The following is a 21,430-nucleotide window of genomic DNA, read 5'->3' as shown; positions in this document are numbered from 1 at the left end:
ATAATTTGCCCAGCTGATGTGAAGAACCAACCCATTGGAAAAGACCTTGAACCTGGCAAAGATTGAGGGCAGGAGAAGAAGGGGGTGACAGGATGAGATGGTTAGATGGCAACCCTGACTCAATGGACTTGAGTTTGAGCAAACTCTGGAGATAGTGAAGGACAGGGAAGCCTGGTGTGCTGCAGTACATTGGTTCACAAAGATTCAGACTTGACTTAGAGACTAAACAACAACAAATATTTGACATAAATATGAAACACCTCATGAATTTGAACATCATCCATTTTTAGGGTCCATGCTAACCTTCTCTGTCATTTGAATTTCAGTGTCTGCATTACTAAACCAGCACCAATATATACTTTTATATGAACAGATATTTCATTGACATAATTTAATGGTTTTCTGAGGCATATTCTTCAATCTCTTCTTATGAGGATGAGAGAGAGGAGTGAAGAGAATGATTCTAAAGAAAGGAGAGTAGGGTATAGAGGCAGGAGCTCTTTCCAGCATGCTGAATAAAACAAAAGTAAAAAGCAAACCCTCAGAATCTCAACACTGAATTCATAGATTAGAGAGAAGCTGAGTCTCTGCCTGATTTTCACATTTCTAGGATTGCTCTAAGGGACATTTAGGATATCAAGCTGCTTCCTTCGATAAATACCTCGTTGTACCTCAGTGCTTACTTTAATTCATTTTAGATAAGATCTATAGCCTTGTTTCCACACACCCTGAGACTTTGTGTTTATTCCATTTAAGTGATTTTTCACAATATTTCCCCCAGGGGTTATTTAGAACCCTGTTGAGTCAATTATTTGATTAAAATTAAGTTTGGTAACAAACAAACAAGATACTGATTATTTCCCTAACAAATTATATCTTATTTGGTCAAGACAATACATAAGTAAAGGATACACACAAACTAATATTCTTGCAGTAATTTTAAGTACAATTATTAGTATTCAGGATGTTAAATTTCAAACCAAGTAGAAAATTATTTTTCTAAGTGTTAACCCCTTAGATTGTATATGTTCCTTGGATTTAATTAAAAAATATCAGATGGGTAACTTTATACATATGTGTGTGTGTGTGTGTGTGTGTGTGTGTGTGTGTGTACGTTGGGAGAGGGGGGCCTTCCCTGGTGGTTCAGTCAGTAAAGAATCCGTCTATAATGCAGGAGACCTGAGTTTGATCCCTGGGTTGGGAAGATCCCCTGGAGGAGGGCATGGCAACCCACTCCAGTATTCTTGCCTGGAGAGTCCCATGGACAGAGGAGCCTGGCGGGCTACAGCCTATGGGGTCATAAAGAGTTGGACATAACTGAACGACTTTCACTCCCTATATTTGCTTTACAAATATAGTGTTATTTGTAAGTTTGTATAAAGTTGTGTATATAGTTGTGTTAGTTTCTACTATATAGCTATTTGTTACATGTTTGAACTGTTGTGTTGGAGAAGACTCTTGAGAGTCCCTTGGACTGCAAGGAGATCCAACCAGTCCATTCTGAAGAAGATCGACCCCGGGATTTCTTTGGAAGGAATGATGCTGAAGCTGAAATTCCAGTACTTTGGCCACCTCATGTGAAGAGTTGACTCGTTGGAAAAGACTGTGATGCTGGGAGGGATTGGGGGCAGGAGGAGAAGGGGACGACAGAGGATGAGATGGCTGGATGGCATCACTGACTTGATGGGTGTGAGTCTGGGTGAACTCCGGGCGTTGGAGATGGACAGGGAGGCCTGGCCTGCTGTGATTCATGGGGTCGCAAAGAGTCGGACATGACTGAGCGACTGAACTAAACTGAACTCCCTCTATTTTGGATTTCCTTCCCATTTAAGTTAAATATAATATTTTTGTGGACTGTTAGTCATGGAAATTTAGTCTTCAGAGTGTGTGTTGTGTTGCCTTCATGACAAGCTCTTGCCTACTTTGACCCTGACTTTTTCCATAATCTTTGTGGATAGTTCTAATGGTGCTAGAATCAGGCTCCCTGTTTTCCTTCTGAATCTGGGTATCTTAGTTAAAAATCTATATTTAGCACTGTGGTGAGATGAAGGTCCAGACATTCCTCATATAAAGATAATACAGAAAATGGTCTTGATTTTTCTGTTTTCATTGAACTGGTGTAGTGGCAGGTAAAATAATACAAGGCAGGTAAAAATCAGATTTCTTACCTTAGTTGATTTTTCCTCATGGGGAAAAAAAACTCAGTGCTGTTGACCACCATCAACATGACCCCAGTAAGATATTTTGCAAATCGTACCCTAAGGAATATTAAGCCATCTGTATTTTCTGACTAGTTCCCATTTTGTACAGACTATCACAGTTTTGGAAGAGAATTGATTCAAGTAATTAACATGGAAATGGAGGGGAAAGCCTTCTTTGTATAAAGGTATTTTAATTTTGAGATATAAACTTTGATTCCTTGACCCATCCAATGGCTGGAGATTTACAATCAGCATCAGTGAAGTTTAAACGAAGCTTTATCTCAGTGGCTAAAAAGGCATGGCTGAATCCCATCCTTTCTGTGGAGCCCTAGCCATGTGTCTTATAACTGCTTACAGAAAACTTCTGCTTCAGGGTCTCTTAATAAAGTCAGACTTGGCTGATCCCAGACTGAATGACTGAGCTTCACCTTGCAGACAGCCTGGTGTACTAAAAGTCTCTCCTGGAGTCTTAACAAATGAACAATAACCACGAGAGACCAGATTCATAGAGCACTTGTGGGGTGTCAGGCTCCATACAGATTGCTAGTATGTTTAATCTCCTTAGTAATCCCATGAAGTTGACATTAGGACCATGCTCTCCTACGAATGAGGTAACAGACAAACTCAGAGGTAAAGGAACGTATACAACATCCCATGGCTCATATATATCCAAGGAGAATTTGATCTTAAATATTCCGACTCCAGAGCCCAAACTCCTAACCACTACCTTAGACTCCTCTTGTGTTATTAAATCAAAGAATACAGATGAAGGTGTTTACAGATGAGCTGTAAAATGTCAGGTAGGTATGCTGATAATATAGCTTATTTCCAGGGGCACATTGATGAGCATACAGTCAGTCCTGAATAAAACTTGATTATTAGTGTAGTGTTCAAAATGAACACCGTGTGACTTGGTTTTGCTCTTACCAGTTTGAAATTATTGCTATTCTTTTAGATTGCACAATCAAGACAGGCTCTGACTTGAAAATTTTATTTTCATATTTTAGATTCACATGACACTGTTTCTCTAAAGAAGTTAACATTTTATAGTCCACTTGGGAATGTTATTTTATGCTGTATGATTTTTCTCCCTATTTCTATTGCATATTGGTAACTCAAGATATTTACTGATATTTTTTATGTGAGTGTTAAGGGAATTAATATAATAGAGTTTGTAATTGATTTGCACTTGTTTGAAAAGCCCATGCTGTTAATAAAAACAGCACTGCTTTCCTGTTATCTGTTTTATCATGTGAGCATTGCCTTTCTCCTGCAGTGGGAGATCCAAAGGGATTGATTCATGGTTTATTCCTCATTGCAAAGAAGGAAAAATTGGGTTACCCAGGAGTGGTTGGTAAAGAGAAAACTTACTAACTGTGTTTCAAAGATTTGAATGCTACATGGAGTTCCAGTTAACCATAGGGCAAGTGACCTATTTCCCAAATTAACAACAACAAAAAAAAATGTCAGGGTAATGTACTAGACTAGAGCCCAATATTATATTATTTTTGTCACAGCACCTACACAAGAAGTCAACAAAAAAAGGTCCTCTCTGTAATAGTCGTCATTATCCACTTCTCACTTCTCAAACAGCTATAGGAGAAAATAGAAATCATTTTAGTTCCCTGAACTTCCTTGCTATGCCACAGAAATGAGTTGCTATGAATATTTAGCACTGAGTTCCTAGAACTGGAACAACTTGCATGTTATTTCAAGAATTGTGTGCTATTTATATAAATTGTTCCTGAATACTTATATTAGCATTTAGGAAATTAGACTAATTTAAAGTAGATGTTACCACTCCATGTTCAGTTTAATGACAATGTTCTGAAGACCTAAAATTAAGAGAATATGCTATTTATATTAGATTATCTACCATATGAGAGGGCTTCCCTGGTGGCTCAGACGGTAGAGAATCTGCCTGTAATGCAGGAGACCTGAGTTTGATCCCTGGGTTGAGAAAATCCCCTGGAGAAGGAAATGACAACCCACTTTAGTATTCTTGCCGGGAGAATCCCATGGACAGAGTAGCCTGGAGGGCTACAGTCCATGGGGCCACAAAGAGCTGGACACGACTGGGTGACTAACACTTTCCACCATATGAAGTATATACATTTAATATACATTACTTCATAAGTCTAGAATGACATTGTTAATACAAACAGCAAAACAAGTGGCACAGAAAACAATTCCTTCAGGATTAATAGGAAATCCTTAAATTGCAGGCACAAATTCAAATAAATTTATTGAAAAGATTTAATTAAGAAAACTGTTATGAATGCATACTCATTTCAACATGACTGAAATTCACTTTAAGGTCAAAATGATGCAAAAAAATATTTAGAATAATTTCCACTAAGGAAAGTTATGGTTGTAAATCTGTGCATGAGATCAATCTTTCATACACTGAAATGCAATCATCAATAAGACAGAAGTTCTTTCCTCTCCAATACTTCACACATTGACCATTTGATTTTAATGAAATAAACATCATCTTCAAACTAAGCTTACATGCAATTTGGTTTTGTGTTATATTGTGAGAGAAATAACCTACTGAAGGTTTTGAACCCCTCTTTTATTTGAATAGGACCCTGGTGGCTCAGATGGTAAAGCTTCTGCCTGTAATTTGGGAGACCCGCGTTCAATCCCTGGGTCAAGAAGATCCTCTGGAGAAGGAAATGGCAACCCATTCCAGTATCCTTGCCTGGAAAATACCAGGGACAGAGGAGCCTGATAGGCTATAGTCCACGGGGTCACAAAGAGTCCGACAGACTAAGCAACTTCACTTTCACTTCCTTTTAATAACAATAAGGTCATCATTGTTATGATATCACTATGACTTACCTTTACACTACCTCTGTGTTAGTTTGGATCTGGGTATTTCTAGGTAGGAAAGTCATTATTCTTGTTCCTAATCCAAAATTTTTCATTGTATAATGTATAATGTATGTATTTACCACTAATCAAAAATTGAGAGAGAGAAAGAAGAGAGGATGGAAGGAGGGAAAGAAGGGAGAGAGGGGGAAATAAAGAAGGAAAATTCCCTGTGATTATAAAGGAAATTTTCTTTATTGTTTGTACCGCTGCATTTCTACATTTTAGCATCCCCAGATGACCTATTCCTATTGATGTTTGTGTCCTTCTCATCTCATCGAGAGACTTTGCTACAATTCCTGAGAAACAACCTATGAAAGTTCCTTTGATTCATCTTCAATGCTCCTGGCTTTGTCTAGCTTCAGAGCCTCAGCGTGTCCTGTACCTGAGGCTGAGTAGGGCTTCAGTTTGGGTTATAAATCACTAGGTGGCTACATTAGGGGTTGAGGTGGTTTAGGTGGGTGACCCACTAGAAAGCTTGTAGGAATATCAGCCACCTGAAATTCCCTTCCTGTGTTTGTACTGTACTGTGAAAGTTGCTCAGCCGTGTCCGACTCTTTGCGACCCCATGGAATTCTCCAGGCCAGAATACTGGAGTGGGTAGCTGTTCCCCTCTCCAGGGGATCATCCCAACCCAGGAATCACACCCAGGTCTCCCTCATTGCAGGCAGATTCTTTACCAGCTGAGCCACCAGGGAAGCCCAAGAATACTGGAGTGGGTAGCCCATCCCATTTCCAGCGGATCTTTCCAACCCAGGAATCAAACGGCGGTCTCCTGCATTGCAGGTGGATTCTTTACCAGCTGAGCTACATGGGAAGCCCTTCCTGTGCTTGGAAGTTCCCCAAATCTATTATTTGAACCCAGTTTCTTTAGTGTTTAAAGATATTTCTGTCCTTACTAAGTGCTCAATAAATAATTTAAATGAATGGGTAACTTTTACAAAGCATTCACAGAACTTATCTTCTAAAATTGTCTGCTATTTTATGTCCAATATGCTTTTCAGCATATTAGATAAGTATTAGATAAGAGTGAACCAGGCTTATAAAATTAGTGTTTACTCTACTTAGTAGGATAACCTAGTTGAAATGTTTTATCTTTGTAGTACCTTTTAAGAATATAATACTCTGGTAGGGGGAGTATTTTGCATTAAACATTTTAAATTCCATTCTGATGTTTTATTTTTTATTTATTTACATTTCTAAAGAGCCTTTTCAGAGAACCTATTGCATATTCATTCCTGAGGCTGAAAATGTGTTTGTGTGCTTTATGATGAATGCATAAGAAAACTGATAACGGTATTTGTAGTTCTTAATCCCATTCAGCTAAAGTATTATTATTATAACACAACTTGTTTTTTAAAGTGAAATAGAAGTTTGAACAATTTTTAATTTTCTCTGTGTTGCAAAGCACAGTGATTTTGAGGGCAGGCAGAAAAGTGTGGCTCAGAGGGAGGGCAGAGGTGGACAGGAGACAGTGGGGGCTGTGGTCGCCTCGCTTCCATATGACGCCTGGACAGGTGGTGTGTGTGTGAGTCACAGCATCCAGGGAGGGTGAGGAAGCTAAGAGAGGATGAAATGCAGAGAGCAATAAGATGGCATGCGGAAAAATCACATTACAAACATTAAGGAAGGGGAGAGATAAGCAAGGCAAAGTGTTAAAAGTGCCAAGTACCAGAGGGTCAGCTGTGTCCACTGAGAAGAGGGCCACAGATTTGGTATTAATGAGAAAAGGACAGATGCAAACTTTGAACCAAAATGACATTTCTCCTTAGAACTCCACTTTCTCACTTTTCATTGTTCTTTTAGTCTCTTCACCAGAAGAAAGTACTTCTTGATGTTCCAAACTCCTTTTTTTTTTTCTTTGCTTGCAAGTAGGTTTAAGTTGCATCCATTTTAAAAGAACTTGGCATTAAAATTCTGAGCCTATAAGATGCCAGTCAATATGCCTGCTTTCCAGATTACTATTGAAGGGAATATCCAGTTTTCAGAAGGACCTCACTTGTTTATTTAAAAACAAAAACAAACAAAAAAAAGTTATCACAAGTGAAGTGTTTAAATAGTGACCTACATTGTCTTAAATATGTTAATTTAAAAAAATTGTTGGTCATACAAATGTTTAGTGTTGTGTAGACCCTTCCTGGATATGAATGATTTTGCCATTTACAATTGATTTTAATGCATTTTGAGCGAGCATGGAAGAGAAGAAGTCCATGAATGAAAACAGGACCACCGCATAGTTGCTGGCATTATCATCAACCAGCAGCTCAACCAGTTTGGAAACCAGCTCACGTTCAGGTGACCTCAGGGCACATTACTGCAAGAAAGGGTCATCTTAACCCCAGAACACCAGAAATGGAAACCCCAGAAATGGAAAAGATGAGATTTATAATAGGAAAGCAAACACACACACACAACAATTGTGCAGCCCCAGAAACTGGGTTGCTATGATTATCTGACCTACTTAAAACTGTTTTCCCTTCTTTTGTTGGCTGGTATCCTAAGGCATAAGAGAACTAATTCGCCTGAAGCAGGAGCTACCTTCAGGAATTATGTTTACTTTTTGGTGGTCAAACACTAGGGTTAGAATTGTCTGTTCTTATAAAATCACATCTCCAGAAATTTTTGTAAAAGCCTGAAGGCAAATTTTTCCGCTCAGTACACAAATGTCAAATGGTTTTATTCTAGCCTGTGGCACACTTATACTTATTAATTATGTCTTTTCCTTTCTTTGGAAGATTTATGTATTTACTTCATATGGATTCATATGATGCAGATTGCATCATATATTTCATATTTTTTTACATAAGAATAAAGCTACAAAACAAACAAAATCAACACTGTAGTCCAAACAGATGAAAACATGAGAAGAAAAGGAAGAAGCAGAAAACTTAGACCTTTGAACATTTGCTCTAAAAGTAATCATACTTACTGCCAGTTTGAGGAGGGCTTCCCAGGTGGTGCTAGTGGTAAAGAACCCCCCTGCCAATGCAAGAGACATAAGGGATGCGGGTTTAATTTACCCTGGGTTGGGAAGATCCCCTGAAGGATGATGTGACAACCTACTCAAGTATTCTTTCCTGGAGAATCCCCTGGACAGGAGAGCCTGATGGGCTACAGTCCATGGGGTTACAAAAAGTTGGACATGGCTGAGCAAATGAACACTCACAGGAGGAGGGTGACTCCAGATTCAGAACATGCTGCTTCTCTCTTCTGGGTGGTTTCCATTGGTGGTGGGTAGGCCCAGGAGGGAAGACCTCTGGCGTGACCTCTGAGATGACACCTGTCTGGCTCCAGCCCCCTCAGTACCTTCACCCAAAGAGGCGTATCAAGTTGCTGGACTTAGGCATCTTAATGCCCAGTCTGACAACCTGGTGAGTGAGTCTTCCTGGACACACTTGGCATGCTCGCTCACTAAATCATGTCTGACTTTGTGACCCCATGGACTCTCCAGACTCCTCTGACCATGGGATTCTCCAGGCAAGAATAGTGGAGTGGGTTGCCATTTCCTCCTCCAGGGCATCTTCGCGACTCAAGGATTGCTCCTACGTCTCCTGCTGTGTCTCATGCATTATAGGCAGGTTCTTACCCCGGGCCACCTGCAGGCCTCTGCAAGACACAAGGGTTTAATTTGGCCATCAGCATGGATTAGGCCCAGGCTTAGCTAGGAATTCCACTACCATCTGTGAAACACACAGGCCTACCCTGCAAATTCCTTGTCCTCTCTACGCAGTATTTTTTGTTTCTCCCCCATAGCACTTACCCGGATCTGGCAAATTCAACTTTGGCTTGTTTACGTGTGTGCCACCCACCTCTCTCTAGTAGATCACAAGAGATGGATATTGTGCACCACAGTCGCTGAGGCACCACCCCAGGTCAGCAGCAGCAGCTCAGCCTTCAATAAGGACATGTCTGCTAGACTCTGATTTTATAGCTGAAAGTGCCTTGGCCTGCATTTGGGTTCTGGATTTGAACTTTATACAAACCGAGACATCTTTTCCACCAGCCTTCTTGGGGGTGATGAAGAGACTGCTTCTGAAGGCCGATTTTCAATACATTCAAATGTGAATCCATTCCTCTTCATCAAACTGTTATTCATGGTGAAACACAAATGCTTCTGAATTTGAGCAGTGATATCCCAGTACACATTTTACAGACACATCTTTTTTTATTACCTATTATCTCCTCATTCAAAAATACAATAAAGGCACTAAGATTAAAATAAGACACTGACAAAACTAATTCAAGTGATATTTCACTGTTTCCCATATTGTATTTACATATATGTTTGTAATATGCCTCACGGTACTTTCATGACCCTTTACCAAATCCAGCATTACTTTAAAATCATATAGATTTATATTCTGCATATAAAAAGAATCTGTTTCATTACATAAAATATTAGCAGAAGACAGGTTGCTCTTTTTAAAATCATAATAGTTAATGTCATGTTGGCCTCATTTTAAACTAAACATGGCATAAAATGTTTAAACAATAGTGTGATAGCAGCTCCCCTTTATCTTATTCGTTACATCTACTTTGGTCAAATTCTTTATCACCACAAAAGATCACAGAATAAGCAGGCTCACACACACAGAAAATTTCTTTCTGAGGCAAGAAAAATAACCACATCACATAACACCATGCGCCACAAAATTTCTGCTATTGTCAGCAAAAGCATGCAGCTCAAATTCTCGGCAATGTTTGCTTGAAACAAAAATGTCACATTGACCTCAAGGCTAGAAACTCTAAGAACTGGAAAAAGGAAATCTAAAAAATAACACCTTTATCCAGTGTTCACCAAATTTAGTTTTTAAAGTTTATTTTAAATTGTCAGAGAAAGTGTTTTTCACTGTAAATTTTAATTGCAGAAAAGCAAAAATATATTATTTTCTGAAGTGTTTTTCAACAATGTGTGTGCGTGTATATATACATATGTACACATATATGAATATGTATGCACCCCCTTCAATTTCAGTCCATCCCCACACTCCCAGGTGTGACCTCTGACGACAAGGTAGTGCTTATTGTTCCGCATCTAGGACAGATTCATTGGCCACATTTGTGTTTTATATTTTTTGATCCTTCGTCCTAATGACCGCTTTCTATTGCTCACTCCAGGCCCTCATTAAGGTGCTACTCACATTTATATGTTCCCTTGTATTGTGCTGCTTTAGGAGTGACTCTAAATGTTAAGATGGTTGTAAATATGTTCTTGGGAGTAAAGTGCACGAGGTCCTTATATGGTTTCTGTGTTTCTGAGCTCCCATTCATAGGCCTGTCTAGGTTGTCTTCTGAATACTACATTTCCGATGTCTGTGTTAATGGCCTATTTCTTCTTTATTTTTATGCTGTCAGAGTTAGGAATTTCCTGCTGAAAGTAGCAGACTATTTGAGTGAAAGTGGCTGAAACCACAGCGTTTTGTTTCTCTCAGTGTCAGGAAGTGTGAAGATAGGGATCCAGTGTTGTTATCATAGCTCAGTCAATCCCCTAGCCTCCCGGGCGAGGCACAAACGCAGTGGAGAGAGGGAGCGGGGCACTGTCTCCCCCAGAAATGCCACACACACCTTCCCCACATCTTACTGGCTACGATTAGGTCATGTGTGTGCACATGCTCAGTCATGCCTGACTCTTTGCCACCCCACCCCTTGAACAGTAGCGCTCCCGGCTCCTCTGTCCATGAGATTTCCCAGGCAAGAATACTGGAGTGGGTTGCCATTCCTTTCTCCAGGGATCTTGCCTCCCGACCCATGGATGTCTCCTGCATCGGCAGGTGGATTCTTTACCAATAGCGCCACCTGGGAAGACGATATTAAGGTATATCAGTCAGTCAGGTCAGTCGCTCAGTCATGTCCAGCTCTTTGCGGCCTCATGGACTGCAGCACGCCAGGCTTCCCCATCCATCACTAACTCCCAGGGCTTGCTCAAACTCATGTCCATCGAGGCGGCGATGCCATCCAACCATCTTGTCCTCTGTCCTCTTCTCCTCCTGCCTTTGATCTTTCCCAGCATCAGGGTCTTTTCCAATGAGTCAGTTCTTCACATCAGGTGGCCAAAGTATTGGAGTTTCAGCTTCAGCATCAGTCCTTCCAATGAATATTAAGGACTGATTTCCTTTTGGATTCACTAGTTTGATCTCCTTACAGTCCAAGGGGCTCTCGAGAGCCTTCTCCAACATATAGTCACCCCTTAAACACTACTGACTGGCAGGTAAAGTGGGTCTCCAATGCTTAAAGTCATTCTTACAGAAAAATAACTATGTTAACAATGAAGAAAGGAGAGAAAAAAGGCTCCTTGGAGCAACCCAAACTCTCCACCCTCTATTCCTACTTGAACATGTAAGATTGTTTTGGAGATTAAAAGATTGAAGCTCGCATCGTTGCCTAGTAAACACTTCCAGTGCAAATTTTTCTCCACTGAAGACTTCGTTTTACTCATGGAGATCTGAATCACTGTGTATAAGTCATCCTCAGACAGGGAGAAAGAAACAAGGAAGAGCACAGACCATGTATAAAGGGAAGGCTACTGCTTAGAAAGGTTTTCTGAGAAAGCACTGCTGGACTTTTGTGACTGGAGCCTCATGACCCTTGGCCATTTGGGGGGATGTTTTAGACTGAGTGCACTCTGGCTTTTCCCTTCCCCTTCCTGATCTCAGTGGTGACCCACATTCTCTCCCTCACTAACTGTGGGAGGGAACAGTCCCACTTGGGCTGTAGGCATTGCCTTCCTCAAGAGACCTTCCCACCCTCCACCCACTCTGTGCTGAACCCACCCACCCCCAAATCTGGGAGTAATTGTGTTCATGGCAGGGAGATTTGAACATGGGTTCAAATACATCACATTCATATTTCCCAGAGAGATTTCCTATTTAGGTTTTTGTTTTAATGACAGAATAAAAGTTCTTTACCAACCCTGCAAGGAAAGGGATTCTGGACTTGGTGGAGTCACTGTTGGAGTACCTGGGGCACCTGTCCTTGTTCTGGGGTACAACCTTGATCTTGTTGCTGGCATTGCAGGGAGAAGATGATGCCTGACTTTTCTCTAGTGAAGTCTGGAGCACCTTCCATGTGTCTCTCTTGGTTCAGTCTTGAAAAGACTTTATCTTCTTTTGTGCTTTTAGAGCCATCCTTTCTTGTTTTCTTACATAATAGCCAACTGCCTGACTGCAACTTTATGTGAAGTTATAAATGATTCAGAATGGACATAGAGTAGAAATGTGTGTGTGTTTCCACAAAAGACACTTAACTTGTAGGATTAACTGGCTCTTTTAATGATTCCTGATGGAGGCACCTGGCTGGCTAGCTGTCATCACTAGGGGGTTCCACCTAGTACTTTGCAAGGTTGGGCTCCCCAGCAGGTGTGATGTGTGTGCATACAGAATTTGGTTGTGTATTTGTGTCAAAACTATTTCTGTCAGTTTATTTGACATCATAATAATGTAATTTAATAAAATCTCAGATAAGCCAATGCTACGTGAGTTTTCAAAAAGGGAGTAATCCTGTCTATAGAAAAATAGCTAAAAATGAAAATTGCTACCAAATTACCAGTAGCGAAGATGACTGAAAAACTTGTGGGGAAGAACTTTTAATATTGTATAAGTAGTTAACCTCCAATTAAAACAAATAAAATTATATTTAAAAAAAGAATAGAAGGATTATGAACTCAGATATCCTTCAGGGGTCCTGAGTTCTTACTTTACTTTATAGTCACCAAACACTGAAAGTTTCAGATCATCACTGATGAGTTTAGTTTAGTTCGTTCAGTCCCTCAGTCATGTCCGATTCTTTGCGACGCCATGGACTGCAGCACGCCAGGCTTCACTGTCCATCCCCAACTCCCAGAGCTTACTCTAACTCATGTCCATCAAGTCGGTGGTGCCATCCAAACATTTCATCCTCTGTCATACCCTTCTCCTCCCACCTTCAATCTTTCCCAGCACCAAGGTCTTTTCAAATGAGTCAGTTCTTCGCATCAGGTGGCCAAAGTATTGGAGTTTCAGCTTTAGCATCAGTCCTTCCAATGAATATTGAGGGTTGATCTCCTTTAGGATGGACTGGTCTCCTTGCAGTCCAAGGGACTCTCAAGAGTCTTCAGCACCACAGTTCAGCAGCATAAATTCTTCGACGCTCAACTTTCTTTATAGTCCAACTCTTACATTCATACATGACCACTGGAAAAACCATAGCCTTGACTATACGGACCCTTGTTGGCAAAGCAATGTCTCTGCTTTTTAATATACTGTCTGCTGCTGCTGCTGCTAAGTCGCTTCTGTCATGTCCGACTCTGTGCAACCCCATAGACGGCAGCCCACCAGGCTCCCCTTTCCTTGGGATTCTCCAGGCAAGAACACTGGAGTGGGTTGCCATTTCCTTCTCCAATGTATGAAAGTGAAAAGTGAAAGTGAAGTCACTCAGTTGTGTCCAACTCTCCGCAACCCCATGGACTGCAGCCCACCAGGCTCCTCCGTCCATGGGATTTTCCAGGCAAGAGTACTGGAGTGGGGTGCCATTGCCTTCTCCGAATATGCTGTCTAGGTTGATCATAACTTTTCTTCCAAGGAGAAAGCATCTTTTAATTTCATGTCAGCAGTCATCATCTACAGTGATTTTGGAGCCCAAGAAAATAAAGTCAGTCCCTGTTTCCATTGTTTCCCCATCTGTTTGCCATGAAGTGATAGGAACAGATGCCATGATCTTAGTTTTCTGAATGTTGAGTTTTAAGCCAGCTTTTTCACTCTCCTCTTTCACTTTCATCAAGAGGCTCTTTAGTTCTTCCTCGCTTTCTGCCATAATGGTGGTGCCATCTGCATATCTGAGGTTATTGATATTTCTCCTGGTAGTCTTGATTCCAGCTTGTGCTTCATCTAGCCCAGCAGTTCTCATGATGTACTCTGCATGTAAGTTAAATAAGTAGGGCGACAATATACAGCCTTGACATACTCCTTTTCCTATTTGGAACCAGTCTGTTGTTCCATGTCTAGTTCTAACTCTTGCTTGTTGACCTGCATGCAGATTTCTCAGGAGGCATGTCGAGTGAGCTAGTATTCCAATCTCTTTAAGAATTTTTCAGTTTCTTGTGACCCACACAGTCAAAGGCTTTGGTGTAGTCAGTGAAGCAAAAGTAGATGTTTTTCTGGAACTCTCTTGCCTTTTTGATGATCCAATGGATGTTGGCAATTTGATCTCTGGTTCCTCTGCCTTTTCTAAATCCAGTTTGAACATCTAGAAGTTCTCGGTTCACATACTGTTGAATCTGACTTGGTGAGTTTTGAGCATTACTTTGTTAGCATGTGAGATGAGTGCAATTGTGTAGTAGATTGAGCATTCTTTGTCACTGCCTTTTTTGGGGATTGCAAAGGCAATCCTGAAAACCTTTTCCAGCCCTGTGGCCACACTAGTGAGTTTTTCAAATTTGCTGGCATATTGAATGCAGCACTTTCACAGCATCATCTTTTAAGATTTGAAATAGCTCAACTGGAATTCCATCACCTCCACTAGCTTTGTTCATAGTGATGCTTCCTAAGGCCCACTTGACTTTGCAATTCAGGCTGCCTGGCTCTAGGTGAGTGATCACACCATCGTGGTTATCTGGGTCATGAATATCTTTTTAGTATAGTTCTTCAGTGTGTTCTTGCCAACTCTTCTTAATATTTTCTGCTTCTCTTAGGTCCATACCATTTCTATCCTTTATTGTACCCATCTTTGCATGAAATGTTCCCTTGGAATCTCTAATATTCTTGAAGAGATCTCTAGTCTTTCCCATTCTATTTTTTCCTCTATTTCTTTGCATTGATCACTGAAGAAGGTGTTCTTTTCTCTCCTAGCTATTCTTTGGAACTCCGCATTCTAATGGGTATATCTTTCCTTTTCTCCTTTGCCTTTTGCGTCTTTTCTTTTCTCAGCAATTTATAAGGCCTCCTTGGACAACCATTTTGCCTTTTTTGCATTTTTCCCCCCTTGGGGATGGTCTTGATCACTGCTTCCTGTACAATGTGGTGAACATCTGTCCTTAGTTCTTCAGGTACTCTATCAGATCTGATCCCTTGAATCTATTTGTCACTTTCACTGTATAATCGTAAGTTGTTTGATTTAGGTCATACCTGAATGGTTTAGTGGTTTTCCTACTTTCTTCAATGTAAGTCTGAATTGGGTAATAAGGAGTTCATGGTCTGAGCCACAGTCAGCTCCTGGTCTTGTCTTTGCTGACTGAATAGAGCTTCTCCATCTTTGGCTGCAAAGAATATAATCAATCTGATTTCACTGTTGACCATCTGGTGATGTCCATGTGTAGAGTCTTCTCTTGTGTTGTTGGAAGAGAGTTTTTGCCATGACCAGTGTATTCTCTTGGCAAAACTCTATTAGCCTTTGACCTGCTTCCTTTTGTACCCCGAAGTCCAAATTTGCCTTTTACTCCAGGTGTTTCTTGACTTCCTACTTTTGCATTCCAATTCCCTATAATGAAGAGGACATCTTTTTGGGGTGTTAGTTCTAGAAGGTCTTGTAGGTCTTCATAGAACCGTTCAACTTTAGCTTCTTCAGAATTACTCATCTGGTCATAGGCTTGGATTACTGTGAATCCAAGTATTGAAAGGTTTGCCTTGGAAACACTGATGAGTTAGTGTTGCAGAAAAACACACACACACACACACACACACACAAACACTGTGTTGCCTATGGACAAGTATTGGAAAGAAAATGTGTTAGCTCTAGAGCTGACGTTAGGGAAATTGATGTACATTTTCACACTTGGAATTTAAATAGCCTGGTTGAAAGAAGCTAGGGCATTTTTAAAAATAGTTCCCCTCTTTAACTGATTGTTTTAATTAAATAAAAATATAAAGAAAGATTTTCCTGTATCACTCTCCCTACTCATGGCATTTTGTGCTGCAGAATCTTGAAGACCCACATGGCAGCAAGTGCCAGACGAGAAGCTCATGCCATACCGTGTAGAGGCCAGCTCATGTCTCCTGGTCCAGCACAGAGCCCGTCCTTTCTCCAAGTCTTGTGGATGTGTTGGAGCAGGTGACGAGACACCCAGTGGTGCCCTATGGAGTCTGGCACCCCTGATAGCCACTGAACCAACTGGTAGACCCAGTGGAGGTGCTGTGTGTTGAGTTTATTCATTTGGGCTCCAGGCCCAGAGCTCGGTTGCCTGCATAGGTGCTCAGAGCCCTCTCTGTCAGCTCTAGCCTGAGATTCAGGTAGTCCTGCCTAGGTTTCCCCAGATAGTCTCTCAAGCCCAGCAAAGGAAAGGCCAGCTTGCTTTGAAAATACTATGCAGGTTCTCTGAGTTTACACATAAACTGAGTTCTTCTTCAGCACTCTCCACTTATGTATGTGTGTGGTCCAACTCTGCGACCCCATGGATTACAGCCCTTGAGGATCCTCTGTCCATGGGATTCCCCTGGCAAGAATATTGGAGTAGGTTGCCATTTCCTCCTCCTAGAGATCTTTCTGACCCAGGGATCAAACCCAGGTCTCCCACATTGCAGGCAGAGTCTTTATTGTCTGAACCGCCAGGGAAGCCCATACATTCCATGTAGTCATGGAAAATTCCTATTTTCAAATTTAATTTCTCTTCACCTTGCAGATTTAGACTTTTGTTTCCTCTTTATTTTCTGAATGCTATGTACCCTGTTTCCAATAATTTCTTTTCCTTAAACACATATCATGCAGCCACCCACACCTTCTTTTACACACACATCTAACACTTGCACTTGGTCTAAGACAAAAAGGTTTCAGCTGGCCATCAAATATGTATCTTTCCATACTCTACCATAAATTCTTACATTATTTCACAAAGCTTTGCATTTTGATGGTATCTAAATTCTGACTAACAATGTCATTTTCAATCAGTCTCTACAAAGCACAGTTCAGTCAAGCTGGAGGTAAATACTAAAACATCCTTGCATAGTAGGCTGCTCTTCAGTGGTGTGTGAGTGTATGGGTGGTAAAAAGAGGGTGGGTGGTAGCACTGTTTCCTTCAAACACCTACAACTCTAACACAAATAAGACACTGTTATGATTATAGTGATTTCTGCCTAGCCAGATGCTGTGTACTCAGCCCATCTTGGCAATACTGGACTTTTCACAACAGTAATCCAAGTTCACATCATACTTTCTTATATGACAACTGTAGGTTGTCATGGGTGAAATGAAACTGTCAGTTTCAGACATGAGAGCAAGTGCTGATTTTTTAACACTGATGCTGTCAGAATCAAGACTGTCATTTCTGGGTTTAAGAATGCAGAGAAATATATAATTACATCTTTGAAATATGTGGGCTACTAAATGTGTTATTCTTTAGAGACAAGTCATTTCAGCACTCTCGTGGAGCAGCAGTGAGGAGTGGCAGGCCCTTACTGGGGTCTTCATAGCTGGAATTCTGCAGCTGATGTCTAGGGGTTGGTAGAGAGCTGGCTGCCCCAGGCTGGAGGGTGGGGGTGGGGGGGTGGTAGATAGAGAAATACTTGAAATCACTCCACATCATTCTTTTTAAACCATTTCCAATGTAGCTCCCTTCTACCTGCATGAGACACAGCTGAATAAGGAAGCTCTGGTAATAGACTGATTTAAATACATATATATAGTCTTAAATTTTGAAATATATGACTTTACAGTGCTTTCAGTTGATCAAGCGTAAATACATGCATGGCAAAATGAAGCTTTCCATTGATGAATGAATCTTAGCCAAGAGCTGTTTTCTGATAAAAAGTATTTTTAAGTGCCTTTTATTGACTTTTAATCGAATTTGAGTGTTATTCATAGCACCAAGAGAGCTAATTATGCTTTTATGTAGTTAAAATAAAGGGGGCTTCCATCTTCAGTGGTGTTAATTTATCCCTTCAATGAATATTTATCAAGTTCTGACTATGCACCACACTGTTTGAGGTTCTGAGAATACAACAGTGAACAAAACTGATAAAACATCCCTGTCCTCGGAGAGTTTACATTCCAGTACAGGAGAGATGGGGGAAACGGCTGAAAACAAGCAAGGAAAGATACAGTGTATCAGATGAGAGTAACCTCTCCGGGGGAAAATGAAGCCGAGCAGGGGAGTGCTGAGGATCAGTGCTGGTCCAAGTATTTTATACACAGCGGTCAGCAAAGACCTCATTTTCCATAAGGTGACCCTGAGGAGAGTCCTGAGTGGATGAAGTTAGGGACTTGCTGTGCACCTCAGCAGAGGAAGCATGTTCCAGGTAGAGGGACAGAATGTGCAAAGGCCCCGAGGCATTAGGTCCCAGGCAAATTCAGTGTACACCAAGAGGGGCAGAGACGCATACTGGTGGAATCAGAGGGAGACTCAAGATCAAGGGGACCTCTGCTGAGTGGGAAGGACTAGATCATTTTCAGTCTTGTGGATGACTGTAAGGATTTGGGCTTTGTCTCCAAGTAATAGGGGAATCGTTAGAAGGATTTGGGGAAGGAGTGACATGCCTTGCCTTACTCATTTAAAGGAGCTCACTGGCTCTGTTGGGAATGCTGTCTAGGGAATAGCAGGAGGCAAAGAAAAAGTAGAAAAAGCAGCAAGGGAGCTACGGCAGTAATCAAGAGAGTAGTGGAGTGCGACGGTGGATGGTGAGGTGGGGCCGTGTTATCCATGCATTTTGAGATAGAGCCAACAGCATTTTCCCATGGGTGAGCTATAGGAGGAAATGAGGCAAAGCTGACTCAAAGATTTGGGGTCTAAAGATGGAAGGATGGAGCACTTACTGGAGAGAAAATGTATGGTGGCAGCAGCTTGGAGGTAGAAGTGGAAGATTAGAAGTCTGATGACCAAGACGTTCAAAAGGAGACAAGGACGGGACTCCCTGTGGTCCAGTGGTTAGGACTCAGCGCTTTCATGCCGAGGGCGCAGGTTTAGTCCCTGGTCAGGGACTAAATATTATAAAATCATTTTCTAATGATAACTGTAAAAGCTTGAATCTCTCTCATCAAACGAGGTTCATAGATTTTTAAAGGTAAGAGAATAACTGAGTAGAATATACAATTAAATGTTGGATGAGGATGTCACCAGCAGAGAAAGGGGATATATTCACAGACTGTTTCTATTGCGTGTCAAACACAAAGTGACACTGCCCACTTTTAAAAGAGGCAAATGGATTGCAGAGTCTGTGCACTCATTCCGCTGAATTCACGAGAAATAAAAGAAAGGAGACAGGGGATGTGAAGAACAGAGAAAGACAAGCCGGGGTAGTCAGGAGTGAAATCACAGTTTCCAGGGGTGGAAGCAGAGACCCAGAGCAAAGCTGGGAATCCCATTCTTGGTAGAAACCTACTTGCAGGGAAATCGTATCACACCTCTGTCCTCTGCCTCCAGCCATGTGCTATGTCTGGCTTATTGATCAGCTGCCCAGCAAATAGGAGAATGTTTGGCCTCCTTGCAAAGCACCACTGTTTACAATAGGTTTTAATACTTTATGAAGAGATATATTTTCCTGCAAACAAACCAAGTATAACATTTTACTTTAAAATTATTCCCAACTTACAGAATAGTTACAAGACTAATACAAAGCATTCTTCTCTCAGATTCACCAACCTTACGCATTTTACACTTGTTCTTTTTTTCCCTCTCTCTCTCTCCCTCTTTCTCTCTTCCCCCCAAACAATACTTTAATACTTATTTCCCAAGAACAAAATCAACATCTGACAATAACACCACTCTAATTTTCAAATTCAAGAAATTTAACCTAGCACTTTTATCAAATACCATTGTATCAAATTTCAAATATCGCCAGAAGTTCCAACAACGAACGTTATGGTATTCCTTCCTGACCTGAAATCCATCCCGGCTCAGCCGTGGCATTGGATGGATCCTTTAATCAGGGATGGTTTCTTCCCCTCGATGCTTTTGAGGAGTTCAGGCCATCTTAGGACCCTGTCTGCAGCCCCACGCATGAGTTCACGTAAACATGGTCACTCTCGTCAGCCTCAGCTCCCATCCCAGTGGTGTTACTATATTAAGGGCTGGATGCAACTTCCACTCCAGAGAGGATGCCAGGCTCGCTCCCATGAGTACCAAACCTTCTCCATAAGAGGAAGGATAAAGATGCTGAATCACTGTGAAAAACTCACATTTGAAAGTGAAAGCATCAGTCACTCAGCTGCAACCAACTCTTTGCAACCCCATGGACTATAGCCTGCCAGGTTCTGTCCATGGAATTTTCCAGGCAAGAGTAGTGGGCCAGATTGCCATTCCTTTCTCCAGGGGATCTTCTCAGCCCAGGGATCGACCTGTGAGTTGAGAATAATTATAAATGATGATGTACAGTTATCCAGATATGAATATGATTTCTTATCTGCTGTACCCACCCTACCCCCAAGGCAGGGACACACACACCAAATTAAGTCAGAGGGGAGTGAAGCCGGCCTGTGGGAAGGGCGGGCAGGCCGGCAGGGCTGGATCAATAAAGAGAAGACTGATGACAGTGGTTCTTATCCACGGAAAACATCCTCCCCCTCCTGCCAGGTTAAAAGCTCTGTTTAAAAGAAGTGCTAATGAGGTATGAAAACCAGGCAAATCGGGCCCTTTGAGTATGCCTTTGGCAGGAACCTAGAAAGTCACTCATTTTTAGTGGTTTCCTAACTGCTATTTTGGACAGTCCTACTGAGTCTCAGGGAAACAAATTCATACGTTAGGAAATGTTACTTCTCCCCTGAATCCCAACTACTAATCTGCCAGATTCTTATTTACATTTCAAAAGGAAATGATTATTTTCTTAATAGATGCAATTTTCCCTTATTTTCAAACAAGTTACTTAATTTTTTTAAATTGAAAAGAGACTTTTGTTTTGATTTCTTATTACAAAGCAATGCAGGCGTAGACAAAAATTGGATAATGCAAAGGAAAAAGCAAACCTTTTAATAAAAATCTCTATTTTTAAATGCAAAAGAGTATGCAGTTAGCATCTGGGCATATAACCTTGCTTTTATGTCTGTGTATATGTTTTTTCCCAACATGACAGAATTTTCCATAACAGTTTTTGGTTTTCATTTCATATGTTATAAATATTTTTCTTTCTTTAATAAAATCATTTCATTTATTTAGCTGCACTGGGTCTTAGTTGCGGCATATGGGATCTAGTTCCCCGACCAGGGATCGAACTTGGGTCCCCTGCATTGGAAGCAAGGAGTCTTAGCCAGTGGACCACCAGGGAAGGCCCTGTGAATATTTTTCTATATTGATAAACATTCTTCCAAATATATTTTACTGGCTGAAGAGTTTCCCATTTTGCAGCTGTGCCACAATTAATTTAATCCATTTCCTTTTGTTGGGAGTTTAGGATGTTTTCAACACTTTTAATATTACTATATGGAAATTGTTATACATAGTATTATTGCCAGTAATTTTTAAA

At 41.0% G+C, this 21,430-nt stretch overlaps 1 protein-coding gene and 1 non-coding gene across 2 annotated transcripts in view; one reads left to right on the top strand and one right to left on the bottom strand.

Annotated features, from left to right (window-relative positions):
• The window catches only part of CSMD1 (CUB and Sushi multiple domains 1), a 2,070,567-nt gene that overhangs the window by 1,391,759 nt on the left and 657,378 nt on the right, over positions 1-21,430 (top strand). The window lies entirely within an intron of this gene.
• LOC114111105 (U6 spliceosomal RNA) lies at positions 246-347 on the bottom strand. Its single transcript, XR_003587230.1, has one exon. It is a non-coding gene; the product is annotated as a U6 spliceosomal RNA (small nuclear RNA).

The sequence above is a fragment of the Ovis aries genome, chromosome 26, assembly GCF_016772045.2.
Source record: "Ovis aries strain OAR_USU_Benz2616 breed Rambouillet chromosome 26, ARS-UI_Ramb_v3.0, whole genome shotgun sequence".
In the NCBI taxonomy this organism is placed as follows: domain Eukaryota; kingdom Metazoa; phylum Chordata; class Mammalia; order Artiodactyla; family Bovidae; genus Ovis; species Ovis aries.
Note: the sequence above shows the minus strand (reverse complement) of the source record. Positions and strands in the feature narration are given on the sequence as shown.